Consider the following 16,586-nt stretch of genomic DNA (forward strand, 5'->3'; position numbering starts at 1 on the left):
TTTCGTAGTGACATGTGTTATGAATACTACAGAAAGTGTGGTACAAAATATAATTTTTGATATTATGATACAAATTATAACATTATATCATATTATATAATATTTTAAAAATAACATATTAAATATTATTGTAAATATTGAGATGCCAGAATAAACATAAAAATTTTAAACAGTTTTTAATATTCTTTAATATATTTATATAAGATATGTCATTCTTTGTACTAATAATATTAAAAGGGCACGGTACTAATCCTAAAATATAAAATATTTATGAATATTTAAAAATAATCTCAAAATTTGATTCTGTACGTATAAGTATAGAAATTAATTACTTATTCTAATTCTAATTTAGTGGTTAATAATATTTGGTAGTCAAACGTTCACTTTAAACTTCACTTGTTTAAAACCAAGATTAAATTCTGACTTAAACATTTCTCTATAATAGCTTTTTTAACTATGCCGCTTTCTGGAATACTATCTCCTTTACACTTTAGTACATAAAGTTTATGCATAGCAGCTATACTTAGCTTAGAATCTAGATACTTCTTTCCTGTATAATCCATCGTACCTGTTGATTTTTCTGTTCACTTTTTTTTGTTTTTGATGTAAGTTGTCCTCTTTGGTCTGGTTCCATAACTCCACTAGGCATCCGTTATATTATATAAGTATATTTCGACTCTGTTGTTGTTGACTTCGACTTTGTTGTTGTTATTAACTATAACTTCTGCTATAACTCCGAGCAGATTCGTTTATTTTGTCAGCGCAACACATGCGGCATTTTCAAGAAGGTCCCATGGTTTTTGCTGGTACTATTTTCCCTGTGAATTACAGGCTTTTGATATGAATTTGATTTTTCTTTATGCTTAAAGCCTCTCTAGAATTGAGTTGGTTTACCTCCAACTCCAATATATTCTTTGCTTCTTAGTCTAGCATTTTTTTTATATTCATTTTCCATAGCTCAGGATGTTTTGTACGTTTTAAAGTTTTTCTTATATTCTTTTACAGTTCTCGATTGTTTTACCTCTTTAGACAGTACATACTCCTCTACATTTAATTCTGTTTGTCCTAATGAGTTGAATAATTCAACGTTTAGTGGTAGATCTAATAGGGTAACAGAAGTAGGAGTTCATAAAGTCATTGCATAAGAAAATGATATGCACAATAAATATTGCTATTTACTACTTCTGAATGAGTTATTCGTTGAAGGTATAGCATCATGTTGATAAACAGGTATTGGAATTAAACCCATAATAGATGTATCCTTTCACCACTGAATGTTTGTAGATGTATTATTTAAAAAATTTTCTAGACCTGCAATAATAAAAATCTTGAATAAAGTAAACTAAAATTAATTTATATAATGCAAAATTTATTTGTTCATTGCTTACCTATGTTGGTTTGATATTTGTTATAAGATAACAGATGGGATAATGGTAGACTTTGAGTTATGTATACATTTTGTTCATTGAACCAAGGTTTCACTTTTTTTCTTCTTATTTGTCCATTTTGAGTATTTATTATCATCACATTTTGCTCCATTTTATTATCTTCCTAATTACATTTGATATTTGTACATTCATCTAATTATTTCCACTAACTATACATGAATTTTTAACAATTCATTTCATGTTTTTATACCTCATTTTATCATGTCTTACGCAGAGATAAGAAAGTGGAGAACATCATAGATATAGCTTGTTATATATACTTTCTATCTCATATTCATGTAATACTTTCTAGGTTATGTTTCATTCCCTTCTTTTAAAGTTACTTGATAGAATAATATTGATAATAAGGATAAGTATTACATGATATCCACCATACTAGATCAAAATAGAAAATGATTTAAATCTAATCATAAAAATTCTGTTATTTATATTAAACTAAATTGGAACAAAAATTTTAAAAATTAAAGTAAAATGCCATTTATAATAGTAAGCGTAAAATATGATTAATAACAAAAATTTATTGTATCACAGTAACAGAATTTGATTTTGAATAGAAGCTGATTTTTGAAGTTATTTAAGGAAAAAGATCGGGAAAAGATGTAAACATAATCCAAATATTTTCAAAAATTTTTTAATTTTAATGTCATGATTTGACTAAAGATGGCGATATATCGCGCCAAAATGCTTTTCAGCCATTATTTAACAGTTTGAATTCGGTCATCGAATCTGATCACAAGCTTCTGCGTCTTCTTCATACATATATCTTAAAAAATGGTACGTAAGATATAAATATTCTGTCGAAAAACGTTTCAGAACACGAAAATTTGCAGTTTGTTAACAGATCTTCGTTAAAACTTTATACATATCTGCATTAACCTATATCTTCTCCGAAGCTAATAAAGTATCAGTTCATACAAAGTTTTGCGTTTTTTCAATCATATTTGTAAGTTCTGTATGTATATAATATAATAATAGACGAATTAATGATAAATATTACTGTAATTTAATATTTTAAAGCATAAAATTTAATTTTTAATAATGTTAGTATATAATTTGTATTTTTAAATTTCGCTGATTTCTATTTTTAATACTTAATAATGTAATTAATTTTTAATTATAACATTTAACCTTCAATAACGTATCAAAATTTAATAGAACGAAGAATATTTAAAATATTCCGTGGCTAATTTCTTTTAGCGCGATAATTGAAAAATATATTCAAATCCAAAATTCTCGTAGGGGTCGTATAGATGGCAGCACGCGACGCAATTAGAGGCACGTTTGACAGTCGTGAAAATTTGTTCGGAAACGTTCGACAAATGGCGTTCGGTATTAAAAGTGTGATGTGTGGTGCGTGTAAACAAAAGTACATTGAAGTTCTGCGAAATGTTTGGCAAACCTGACGCCAGCCTGCGATAAATGTTAACTTCGTCAAACGATTCTGTGGACGTTGGTGTCGAGGAGTATTTTGGTTACCATCCGGTCGACAAGGCATTCCAACGTGCATTGTCGGTGAGTGTCTTTTAGGTTACCCATTGATTTGCGAACAATGATTTAATTTATATTAATCGTCTACACATTTCATATAGCTTCTCGTGATCGTAAAACTATTTCGTTCTCTCTATTTTCTGTCAGGAATTACTTCATAATCTAGAAATCGCGACACATTCTTTTGTCAGCCATTTACTTTTTAATTGTCATCTAACTTTATTGACACATGTAGCACTCTTGAACCTTGAGAGAGAACGAAGTGTATAAACGTCTCATTTTCTTTGTCTCTTTGTCATCTTCCCTGACATCATCGATATTTATCTTTTCTTTTGATAACTTTGTTTATCTGTGATCTAGATTTACTTATACACAATCACTTCCTTCTTTAAAGACTTACAAAGTCGAAAAACATTTAGCGTGGTATTTGTTTTTATAATCATATATTCCATATTATAATAATTATGTTCTATAGAATTATGTGTATTGTATTTAATATTCTTTTTTTTTTTTTGCTTGTTACGATTAATTCCAAAGTACGAAAAGTTCTTTTATTTTTTTCTAATATCCATATATCGGTAAAAATGTAGCAATTAGTATTATACGTGTATGTTGTATACATTCATATATATATTATGATCAAATAACCTTGAATGCTCTATAGCGAGTTGTTTATGTTAAAACACATCATTTTTGTAAATCCTTCGATAGCTCAGTTGGTAGAGCGGTGGACTGTAGTTGGTTGGTTCTCGGAGACATCCATAGGTCGCTGGTTCGAATCCGGCTCGAAGGAAAAATTTTTTTAATTCTTAAAATCGCGATTCTCATTTTCGTCCGTATTTTTGTTATTTTTATATTATAAAAAGTAACATAAAATTTATTTAATGATATAATGTGAAGAGACAGAAAAATAATCAATTCATATTTCTGCGGTATTAAATGAAGCTTTTCTATTCTTCGGATACGCTGTTAGTATTTGTTAATTGATACAGTGTAACTATTATAATTGTTTTATTTTGTATGCCAAATACTTGCTGCCCTCTGCAAGCGCAGTTGCATATCACAGATCATGTCTTTGGCGGTAATGCAGTTTATACTTTTTCAGTACGGTAACGTGGCGCATTAGTTAGCAAATTATACAATAAAAATCTTCAATCTTTCCATATAATATACAATATCTCATAGAAAATGCATATTGGATATTCAACCAACTTCTAGGACTTTCAAGACTTATCGAAAATTTAAAGACTTAGAACTTGTATAAATTCAATATTCAACATTGATTGAGACTTTCAAAGGATTTAACTGCTGAATAATATTCGAGCCGATCGATCTTTTACACTATCGAGAAGCTACGAATTATTTCGAAATTTAGATTCAAACGATCAATTGCTATGAGAGCCGAATTAAAGTTTTTGAGATCAGAGACTATTGATTCAGCGAAGGCTGTTTTCATAGAAAAATGGGGGATAGGAGAAGACCATTAAAATGAAATAAGTTAATGTAAATATGAAATAAAATTTCTTTCGTAATGAGTTATATTTAATGTTTTTTTAATATGCATTCTTAAAATACAGTTTAAAATAAAATGTATTTTTCTTAAAGTAGTATGGGCTCTGGGACGACTAAGTTAGAGGCTTTTAATAATCTCCGCGACTGCTATTAAATATACAGGGTGATTGGTAACTGGTGGTACAAGCGGAAAGGGGGTGATTCTACGTAAAAAAAGAAGTCGAAAATATAGAATAAAAATTTTTCGTTTGAGGCTTTGTTTTCGAGAAAATCGATTTTGAATTTTCGCTCGGTACGCGTGCACTTTATCACGTCTCGTTATAACGGATCTCACTGTAGATCGTTGTCTCGATGGAAAAATTAAAAAAAAATTTTTTATTCTATATTTTCGACTTTTTTTTTCGCGTAGAATCACCCCTTTCCGCTTGTACCACCAGTTACCAACCACCTTGTATAGTGTATAGTAAATATATTATACTAATATAATTATTATCTACTGATAAGTGTTGATAAAAAAATGTGTAGGTCATTCAAGCGTGTTGCGAAAGTAAAAAGGGATTAATCTGTGTAACCGATCGAGCGGATCACTCGCGAGATGCAACGCTGATACACCAGGGGGGCGCGCGCGTTCACGTTAATTTATCGCCAGTCCGCTCTAATCGTCCTTCGTAATTTATTACTACTCTGTTCATATTTATTGGAGGGATGGCAGGCCTGGTGTATTGTGCGCGCGAAATTGCTTATATTGTTGCCTGCTCGTGGGATCGCGATAAATTATTCGCTGGCTAAGGTGTGATACCTGACGCGCGCCCGATAGATCGCAATTGTGGCCGAACATGATTTGATATGGTACTTTATGTCCCAGAGCTTTGCGCGTCCTCTCGTACATCAATCGCGGGAATTCTCCTCTGCATTAGGGGATCGTTGGAACGATATGATGCTAACTTTGAATTTACATTTGGATTTTAAAAACGATTGAATTCTTTTTCAATTGGAAAGTCAGGTTATCTTGGAATTAAGAGAATGATTCAGTTTTCTTATATTATCTAATATATAATTATGTTACGTCCTATGACTCTACACAAACCAGGCTCCACATCGCGGACAAGATGGCAGTCAGATGTCTACACACTCTTACTGCGTACCCTCAATAGTCATAAGGACCCACTATAAATCTTGGCATTTTTATAGTTAGGGTCCTTCAGACTAAACAAATATCTTTTATTTCAAGTGCTCCTTAAATTTATTGTCTACTACGGGAAGATCGGGGAAATTTGGTTTTTCTCATTTTCGGTATCTCCCGCTAGCAACTTTTTCTCGTGGGCGGCTAGGACCCTTCCTTGTCCACCAACCTTCTTCTTATCCAATCAAAAGCAATGACTATTGCCCTCACTTTCCTAGCCAAAATTGTCATCAACAAATCCGATGGTCCCGTGCGCTAGACACACCCATCGCTAGCTTTCCTCCGTCACGGCATCGTCTCCGAACTTTACTGATTTTCCATCTTTAGAACAGTCAACATCTTTTGACTGGTTTTACATTCTTAGATCAGTCTACAAGTCGCTTACTCGCTGAACCCATCTCTCGGTTCTATCTTACTTGCGATTTATACTTCTCGCGAACTCACTACTTGCAAGTTGCTCCTACTACGATTAACATCGTGGTCTTGCTAATAACTATTCAAGTCGAACACTTCTAATCTTATTGTAAACGACATTACAATTCGGCATCGTAACTTAACCCGCGTGTCTCTCCGAACATTTGTATACTCCGCGAAACTAGTTGTTGGATTAAAGAGTATATTATAACCTGTTAAACTCAGTGTTATACTAATTCAACCACCTTTATTATCCTAACTGAAATAGAGAGTCGATCAGTTCGTGGCGTCGATAATCTAATTGTAACGGGAATTTACGACTCCCGTTGACGCGCCTCCTCCGCGATCGCGTCTCTCCGCGAACGGTCGAACAAATTATCTAATATATGTCGGAGATGAAAGGACATCGAAGCCTCTCCTTTGGAACTTCGGGATAATCCCCTAACACCGTAATCTAGATTCTATCATAGGCGTAATTAAACAATTGTCGTCTTTCGATCCGATTGTATTTGTTTGAGATATGTGATAATGAGCTTGGGCTCGAGACGACAGCCAGTCGCCGAACGTAGTCGCGGTCACGGGATGAACGCTTTGTCTAACAAAGGTACGGAGTAATTCTATAGCTCTCCTTAAAAGAAATATTTGTAGCGGCACGCGACAGTAAACATTCCAACGGTTTCTGTCCCGTGGCTCGCCACACGCAGATCCTATTCTTCGGGTATGATGGTTACCAAATGCAGACGCGTCACCACAGTACGTGATCAGCTAGCCCGGGGGCCGTTATAAACACTAAGATCTAGTTACCTAAAGTCCTTCAAACAGACAAACAGTCTTTGTCCCAACTACGGGAAGATAGGAGAGACCTATTTTTCAACGAACGGCGTCTCCCACTAGCAACTTTCCCTCGAGGGCGGCTGGCATCTTTTTCTAACCACCGATTTTCTAACCATGGAGATTGTGTCCTTAGACACACCCTATCATAGCTTTCCTCCGCAGCATCATCGCGACGGAGAGTCATTCTCTCGTGAGGTCGTATTAACGAGTTACTTAGTGTCTGTACGCTTTACACGTACGCTGTGCACGTTTTAACAAAGACTTAGATATTGTGAGCATGTTCATCCATCATCCCGTTGACCGCAGATTCGTTATTGAACGTTATTCGTTAGGTTCATTGTCACTAGTTGCTCGAGTTACTTGTCTAATTCTATAATAATCGTATTTGCACTAGTCGATGTCTTCTCTATTGCATAACGACAACGTGTAATCCGAACGAAGATTCGTTTCACGCCCCTAACTCTAATTCTAATGTAAACCCGACATATATTTATGTATAATTCCTGTCTAGTTTTAATTGTAAGACAGTTTTAACATAACATATAAATAACATTATATGTATTGCACATACAAATGACTTTGTGAAACCGTATGTTTTAGAATGTTTACACTTGGTGAAACTGATCTCGAACTGTGACTCGAGAATGTCTCGCGTGAGACGATCACAGATATCATATTACACGAAATCAATACTCACATTTGATACTGCTTCAATATGAAACAGCGTTCACGTTGTTTAATTTTAAACGTCAAAGAGCATATCTGTAGCGGCACATGAGTCAACGAAAGATTAGAATCGGGAGAGACTCGTATCGTTGTACCTTGGAGTGTGAACATTGTTTTGGTTTGTTAGGTTCAAAGGTAAACGAACTCCGGACAAAATATTATCGCTGTTATTTGTAATCGTCAACCGGAGCATTATAGCGAGTCATACAACGAGCGTAGAGTTGAACTGTAGTATGGAGCGTGCGACGATTACGACCGGTATGCACTATCTCTGTACTAGTACTTAAAGTGATTTTAATATTCATTGACTATTTTATCACTCGTCTCTTTAATAAACCGACAAGTATAAATATCCACCTCATATCGAAGTATTAGGAGCTCAGTACATTTAACCAGATACACACGGTGAGATAGGTGCATTCGTGTTTTCTGCATGCGGCGAGGCAAGTCTCACCGCGTGTACTTAATATTCGATACTCGGTTATTCATTATAAATATTTATACAAAATTTCATTAATTGCAAATAAATATTTCTTCATTCAATTTTAACATACTTATAGGTAATATATGTAGATGTGATACCTACTAGTGATCTTTCATGGTTCTAAACACTAATAAATGAGTCGTTTTGAGGCGTGTACTTAATATTCGATACTCGGTTATTCATTATAAATATTTATACAAAATTTCATTAATTGCAAATAAATATTTCTTCATTCAATTTTAACATACTTATAGGTAATATATGTAGATGTGATACCTACTAGTGATCTTTTATGGTTCTAAACACTAATAAATGAGTCGTTTTGACTGCTTTCTGAACCAAAAATAACATAAAGCATATAATATAGAGAAACACACGTGAAATACATTTACACTAATGACGATAAACCTTGCCTCACGTTAGTTTGCTACAGCGAATCATCAGATTGTTCCGCAACTGGCCAACCGATTCATCCGGTCAAATATTTGTTTCCGGAATTTCGATGTTAGCCAATCTGCCAACCATCAATGGCGTAGCTTTTCGTCGTTCGCATAACGTTAATCGTGTGGCCCGGTTATGCGTAATTTCGCGGTGAAACGATCGTCTGTCGGCAGGTTGCGCGATTTCTATTTGTAATTAGAGAAAGCGAACGAATTCTTAATGCGTAAAAATGTCTGTATCATTAACATGTATGCGTGACTTTGTCTGCCACTGATTAAACAGCGTGCAAGTAAAAAATTCTGGCAAATAAAACAGACGTTTAGTGAGCGGATTTGCTAATTTTCACTATGCTGGTGATCGTTGGATTCTAAATTCAGTCGCTTAACACGTTGACTGTAACAGTGGCCATCGGTGACCCACGTTTCTAAATTTGCTAGAATGACTAAAATAAGATCAATTTCAGAGATAAATAGAATATAAAATAAAATTTCGTAACAAATTATCGGTAACGTGAACAATTTAGACAACGTTGTCAGAGAAAATATGGCCAGATACAACATAGTAATATCTTGCAAAAATTCAACGTATTGCGGTTCTTAGGGCACTCAACGTGTTAATCCGACAACGTCATTGAGGAAAAATTCTAAAATATAAGTAACCAAATATTCTGATACAGACTATTATTCGCGATAAAGTATTAAATGTCCGTGAAACTTGACGAAAATGTAATTATTGGCAACGTTCTGATCATTTCGAAGAATGAATTCGATGTGTTTTCGTGTGACGTGTTTTCTTTTGAATTATTAATTATTCGCGCGTTAAGCCTGATTCACGCGGATAGAACGATTCATGAGAATCGGCGCCATCGAGGGAGGACGATTTTGATAAATGGTCGGTCGCGATTCGAGCAAGATAAAACGTTGCCATTGGCAGATAGCCCGTATGAGTCGCAATCGTATCGTTCGAACGCGCGTGGCTGTGCCCGATGGAGGGTGAAACTTTTCCTTTTTTCGCTGGTTTTCAGGGTGCAGATGGAAGCGGCTGATTGTCCAGAATATAGTGTGTGAATTTCATGTAGATCGCATCATGTAGATTTCAGGAATTTCTCCTCGCGAATGAAAGTGACAAATTTATCCTAAGCTACAACTATATTTTTATTATTACGAATATTACGAGTAAAGATCTAAAAGAAGTAAAAAGCTGGCTGGATTTAATGATCTTGATGAATAGGAAAATTGTACATGAGTATATAAAATATAAATTGTTCTAATGAAGATTTAACTGATAATTGGCGTTTGTTAAATTCTTTTATATTCTAATCGAGAGTAGAACTTGGGAATTTTCCTACAAGAAAGAAAAAAGACACTAAATATATTGATAATTTGCAGAAAGTTACCATTTCTATTCGAAGCTCGAAGAATTTGAAGAGAAGTATGAGTCGAATATGAATCTAATACAATTTACGCGATCCAAATAATTTCGAATGTTACTGGTTCGGTAAATGCCACGTAACATTAATATTAGCGATTTTTATTTTCGTGGTAATATAGAAAATAACCGAACGTTGAAATTCCGAAAACAATCGTCATCGTTTAGTTGGCCATGAGCGTACGATAAAATTCACTTCTTGAACGTGGTCCAGCGATCACAGGCATCTACTCAAGTTTCAACCAGCAAATCGCTCTCGTTGAAAGAACGACCGGTAGTATTCAGAGAGCAAACGTGGAGGACAATTCTCGGAGGATCGAGGACGTCTCTGGGACTTGAGACAGTCGAGTTGGCGCGCCATCGGGCAGTAGCATTGAAACGATACTGTTAAAAGCGTTTCATTAGCCGGGCATGCTCGACGGGGTCATTGTTCGACGGATGACCAGTAGCGGAAGACGCGAAAGGAGAAACTACTACGAGGATCAATATTGGCCGGGACCGGTATTTGTTTGGGACGAAGCGGATTGCACGCGGCCGACACCGAAGTTGGTTCGATTCGAGATGGAACTCTTTCATTAAATCGAAAAACGTCCACCGTTCTACCGTGAAAGATCTCGAACCAGATCCTGGAACGGTGGATGCTACGCTTTCTTGGGGAACAGGTGCACTCTGAGAGTCGATTTTCTTGTCCCTTTCCCTTTCTTTCTTTTTCTTTTTTTTTTTTTTCGTTGCATAATCGGAACTTGTTTCAGAAATAGATCGGTGTTGCCACGGTAGGAAGGGTTGTTCGGTAACGAATATCCTTTTTAAATGCTTCGAGTAAGCAAAGCTTTGCTATTAAATCAATTAGGTTATAGAAATGATATTTACATATGAAAGTGAATATAATAAGATTTGGGAAGGGTTGTTTGGCAAAGAATATTTCTCTTAGACGCTTATTGCAACACAAGCTTCGCTTTTAGATCTGTTAAGGTTGATATTACTTGACGATGACTATTCTAAGATTAAATAACTTGATGTGAGTATTTTGTGAGTAGATTTCTATAAAAGTGCATTTCTTCTAAGATTCTTTTATATTGACGTTTATAGGTATATATAGAATATAATTAGTATTAGCTTGATATTTCAATAGGAAATGACAAGTATATAATAGACATCGGTATTAAATTATCCGTTGCTTACGAACGAAACAACGATACGAAAATCGAGTTTATTATTCCATTGCAACGTTAAGCGAATGCAAAGTTATTTAAATCGAAACGGAATTGATCTAGAGTTGTTACGGTTGCCGTCTAAATTGTTTTTCGTTGTAATTGAAGGAAGAATCCGATGCACGCTCTTTCTCATCGTAAAAATACGACGTTAAATATTTAACAGCAGCGATTTTCCATATATTAATAATTCGGGTGGACATTCTGCCAACAGATTCCGAAATATTCATGAAAATTTATAGCTGTAACGCGATATAATGGCAGAAAAATGCCGATGAATAATAAAAATTAATGGCGACTGTAAACTAACCCTGGTAGACCCGGGACTTCCTAAAAACGCGACGTTGCACGAGTTATGAACGAGCTAGATCTCATCTTGGACCTCGTGGAATCGATGGAAAAGAGCAGAAAGAAAAATGACTATGAAAGTGTAAGAAATTCTTGATGGCGGATCGATAAATTTTAGGGAATATCGTTTATTTCGGGCATGAAATTGAATTTTTTTGGCAAAATTCATATTTAGTTCCTTTAATGTACATATCTTCTCTGCTCTTACATTTTGCTGGAAAGTTTCATCCTCTTAGAATATAAGAATATAATATTGAACTTACGATATTAGATGTAGCGTTTTCTTAGCAATTTTTATTCGCGATAAAAGAATCACAAAAATGCTTTATTATCGTCGTCCTTAATCGTCGAATCGTGCATAACCATAGCAATTTAGATTGGATTTAATTTCGTTTAATTTTTCCAATACTAATATTAATTCGTGTATCCTATAATCTACGTAATACTATAATATACAATACTTTACTACGTAGGAATTCAAACGAGATATTCTCAAATTGAAACTAGCATCGTTCAGACTGTTGTGCATATCAGTCAAAGATCAACGTTGCTGAATCTCCATAAACACCGATACTCTGGTACCAAAGAGAAGAAAGGGTACGTAATGTTAACCTGGTTCAAGATGAAAAATCCAAACATGAATCATTGTAAAGCAATAATTCTCACTTCAAACCCCGTTATTCGTCGCCATAAAGGAAACCCCGAACAGCCCTAATAATCGATAAAAGTGCCAACCATCAAATATCCTCGGCATTTATCGTCGCCAACTAATACGAAAAAACGAGCCACCTGGAAACTCGTTTTACTCCAAGGTCTCTGGTGAAGATAAATCAAACCGGTGGACGGAATCGAACGTGGTAGATTCGTTTGCTGGAAAAAAACTAAAGCCCTGGCGAAACAGCGTAGGGTGGAAGGGAGCAATTGATAGGGATCTTAATTAAAATTAGGAGGTTTTGCCGGAACCGCCGTGTTACGCTTTCGACAATCGTTTCGGCTCGTCGTTCTCGATTTGCATAACAGTAAAGATCCCCGGGATTTCCCCCTTATGCACGGGGACACGTAACACGTGATCGTTACTTAGGCAATTTCATTAACCGCGAACCTACTTCCGGCGTGCTCTCTCGACGAACGATACAGCGCAGGGAATTGCGTCACGATCACGTAACAGAGCGTACATCTTCTTTCCAGACTGGTCTCGACGTCGTCGTCTTTCCGTCTTGTTACACTGTTCTGTCTTTGCCAGGATGGATAGTGGATTTTGCTAATTTCGTAGGAGGATCTCGACGCTCGTCTAAGTTAATAATCGAGAGACGTAACGAATATAATAACCGTGGGCGTGGAATATTTTCAGAGGCTACTTAACGCTGTAATTTATAGCAATCCAGGAAACTTACGAGTCGCATTTGTAAGCTTCATGCGACTTGGGTAATCTGGAGTATCGCTGGTCTACACGATCGTCGAGAGTCTCTGTCGAACGCGTTTTAAATTCCACGCATTTTGCGCAATTTCAAGCGTCGTTGGTGTTGGAAATTTTCGAGGACGTCGATCGGACGTGTCCCAAATTTGACGCAGTTTGAGTAATTCCGAGTGTCGCTGGCTTGGAGAATTCTTGAGAATTTCGATTCAACTTGTTTCAAATTTAACGCAATTTAGGTATCTTCGACCATGGTCGACTTGGAGAATTTCTGAGAATTTTATTCGAGCGTGTTTTAAATCTAGTGTAATCTAAATAACATCGAATGTTATTGGTTCGGTAAATTTTCGAAAATTTCCACCGAACTGCTAAACTTGGGACAGGTTGGCAATTTTTATTCTCCTGCTACTTTGGAAAGTATCCTTTTGCGAGGTGTTGAGAAGCTCCGCGATATCTTTTGTAAACTCCTGAATATTTATATTTATATTTACATAGTAAAACGACGGTCGTATGAATTATGGGTTAAATGTGACACTGCTTGGATCGTGTTTCGAGTATCGCTATAATCAAGGAAATTTTCCAATGGATATTTCAATTTAAACATAACGTTATGTAAGATTCGAGACAGATGGTCGACGAGAAGATTCTTTCGTTGACTTTAAGAGTAGAATTGACATGGAGAGCCTGGAAAAAATCAAGATTTATCAGACAAGTCAGGACTTTGACATCGTGAAAGCGATTTTCGATGCGGTATTACGTGAACGTTGGTATTGCGAGATTTACTTCCAGATTTATTTCGTGATTTATTTCGAGATCATTCAAATGGTATGCCGTCTAATCGATTCGGCCATCAAAGGTACCAAGTGATTCTGCATATCTGTCATATGTACAAGCATATTAAGTACGTATATACTTATTCGGCAAATATATCCAGCGAGTGGTTTTTGATTCATCGTGACCGATGTAGTCACCGGGAAGAACCGTATCTTGACGTGGCATCGCGATTCTCAAGCCAATGAGGCTGTTAGGCACACTATTTCCTTCGTGTCGGTCGTAACGGTGACACCGGGCTTTATTACGATTTCGAGGGGAATGCGAAATCACTTTAACTCGATGTTATGATGTTGCCAGTGTAGATACCGTTGGAGACGTAAAATTACTTTGACAAAACACTGAAAAGTCAGAAATACGTTATTTCTCGTACTGCCACTTATCGCTTGAAACGGCGACTTTCGTTCTTTTTCGTTTCATTGCACAGATGAACTAATTGATATTTCATTGAAATTATCACAGTGCAAAATTTTGCAAAAGCTTCAGAATAACTTTTTCTCTTTCTATAAATTTCTCTTCAAATTATTCGAAAACATCGTCAATTGGTTCATCTTCGAGTTTCTATATGTTGTGCTAGTAATTTCAGAAAGCAAAATTGCTCTGTATCTCGAATTTTATCTAGGATTCGACGATATGGATTCTTGCAATGTGGAAAGTCACTGATATAAATACACGTATCTTGCAAGTCCCAAATCTCTCGTTTCGTTTCGATTGCGTTCAGGATCGTTTTTCTCAATTTCGGAAACGCAGACTATCTACTTTTACGACTCGAACGTCGCCGATATCTGATTCTGCCGTATCGGAAGTTATTCGATACTTTGTGTGGCCAATCGTGCATTTGTTTCCTCTGCTAATTTTTATCGATCTTATTCCACTATTATAATTTCTATTCATCGAATATTTCTGATATGTCGTAGATACGCTGTCGATGAAAATAAAATTCTTTGAATCAATTAAAAACCATCTTCGAACAACTGAAACCTTTACTTATCGCTGTTTTCAACAAACGCCTCTTGGAAAATATCTAGACTGGCTACGACAAGTATTCGTACCTCATTGTAATTCATTAGGTGAACTAATTAGTTAGGTAAAACAAGATTAAATCTCGTGTCGTTTAGTAGTACCTTCGTGTCGCTACAAACGATTGTACGCTGTGAAAATGAAATGTAGGACCTGCTAAGAGAACGCTTTACCAAAGAATAAGGATATTTACAAATACTTTTCGTGTAGCTATTGCGTGTTCGAAGTAGATTTATTTCATATCCGAATTACGTCACGTTCAGAGTCAAAGAATCAGCCATTACGAAGAATCGAAGAATACTCGCACGTAGTTTCCACTATGATTTCGAATAGAATGCAAAGTATATAGTTGGAGATTCAATGAACGCGTAAACCTTAGAATACCGATAAAGTTGGGACGGTCACGCGACTATCGCTGGCGATCAGGACGGGGCGGTTGGCAGAGAAAAGATGATCTCCGACTCAGCGAGCAATAAAGGTGGTGGTGCGTCTGAAATTCGCGCGGATTCGAATTGGACGCGTTCCACCGCAGAGACAGATTAAATTCTTTCACCCGGAAGTTCAGCGTTTTTTAATTTCATTCCTGTTCCCACTGAGAAATATTACTTTTCTCGTTTTGCGTTCATCTTTGAAGCTTGGAGCTCTTTTTTTTCGAAGTATTTAATACTTTTATTACGACTACGAAGTTTTTTTAATCTTACCTTATGAACCCAACGCCCTTAACTTTATTCCTGAACGTTGCACTTCTGCTAGTACGAGATTTATTCGATCCCATGTTTAAAGAATCGAAGTGAGGAAGAGTCTCGATCGTAATTTTTCGAGTCTGCCGGCAATATTTAAAGATCCAGTGTAGGTGAAAACGTTAAGTAAGAAGGGAAGTACTGTCCAGACAGCTGTATTCAGAGCGGGCCGTTGGAAATAAAGATTCTTCGTCTGTTTCTCAATCTTTTACCGCGACCCTGTACGTGATCCGTTTACCATCGTGGAATCGGTAAAAAGTAATAGCAGTTTTACGAGTAGCGCATTCCGGATTCGTCGCGTTCCTGCTTTAGATCGATACCACGGATTCTTTTCGCCATATTCGTGCGAATTTTCCTAAACGAAAATGAAATTCGTCTCTTTCCAAAAGTTGATCCTCGTAACTAGTATGCTGATTTTTACGTGTTCATAGGAAATTCACAGAATACACGTAATATGCAAAACTATGTAAATTATCCAAAGTGTAGTACTCGTAATATTTGGTTAGTAAAACAACTTCTTTTCTAAGTCACACTCTTTTTAGTCGCGTTTGTAAAGAAGCGCTAGATTTCGCCTTACTTTTATTCTCGTTATTTCGTTGTATACTACATATGTAAAATTGTATCTGTAATTATGTAACTTTTCTATAATAACTGTATCTTCGATTCTCTTAGATCAATTGTTCGGTTTCGTTGCAAGTAATTACACGTTTCTCTAGTAATTAGCCGAAATTACCGAATAATTAGGATAAGATACGGGTGGCACGCACGAGATGCATCGAGCTAGATTCTAAGAACAAATGGGACAATTCCCTGGTAGGTCATAGGTCGCCGTATCTATAGATGCGTCCCGCTTCCTGTTTCATGTTCGTCTTGGGACATACGGTTGCGTGCCTGCGTTAAACATAGTAATAAGGTACTTAACCTGATGTAATCCGTGGATAAGTTCTTCTAAGAATCTGTTTAATTACCTAGTTAATCCCCTGTTACATCACAGTTTAATTAACATCGACCTGGTGGTTAATACATGGCGTAGGAAAATTGCTCTTAAGAAATTAATTGGAAAA

General features: G+C 35.9%; 1 protein-coding gene, 1 non-coding gene and 1 pseudogene across 2 annotated transcripts in view; 2 read left to right on the plus strand and 1 right to left on the minus strand.

The window, feature by feature from the left end:
• Positions 1-214: 214 nt before the first annotated feature.
• Positions 215-1,802, minus strand: LOC117208716 (annotated as a pseudogene).
• An 832-nt stretch (positions 1,803-2,634) lies between these two features.
• The window catches only part of LOC117208723 (von Hippel-Lindau disease tumor suppressor), a 100,186-nt gene continuing 86,234 nt past the window's right edge, over positions 2,635-16,586 (plus strand). Inside the window, exon 1 of the mRNA XM_033450015.1 lies at positions 2,635-2,960. The gene's annotated coding sequence lies outside the window, so the exon portion shown is untranslated. The remainder of the gene's footprint in view (positions 2,961-16,586) is intronic.
• Positions 3,638-3,729, plus strand: Trnay-gua. Its single transcript is given in 2 exon segments — positions 3,638-3,674; positions 3,694-3,729. It is a non-coding gene; the product is annotated as a tRNA-Tyr (tRNA).

The sequence above is a fragment of the Bombus bifarius genome, unplaced genomic scaffold, assembly GCF_011952205.1.
Source record: "Bombus bifarius isolate JDL3187 unplaced genomic scaffold, Bbif_JDL3187 scf7180000008161, whole genome shotgun sequence".
Lineage (NCBI taxonomy): Eukaryota > Metazoa > Arthropoda > Insecta > Hymenoptera > Apidae > Bombus > Bombus bifarius.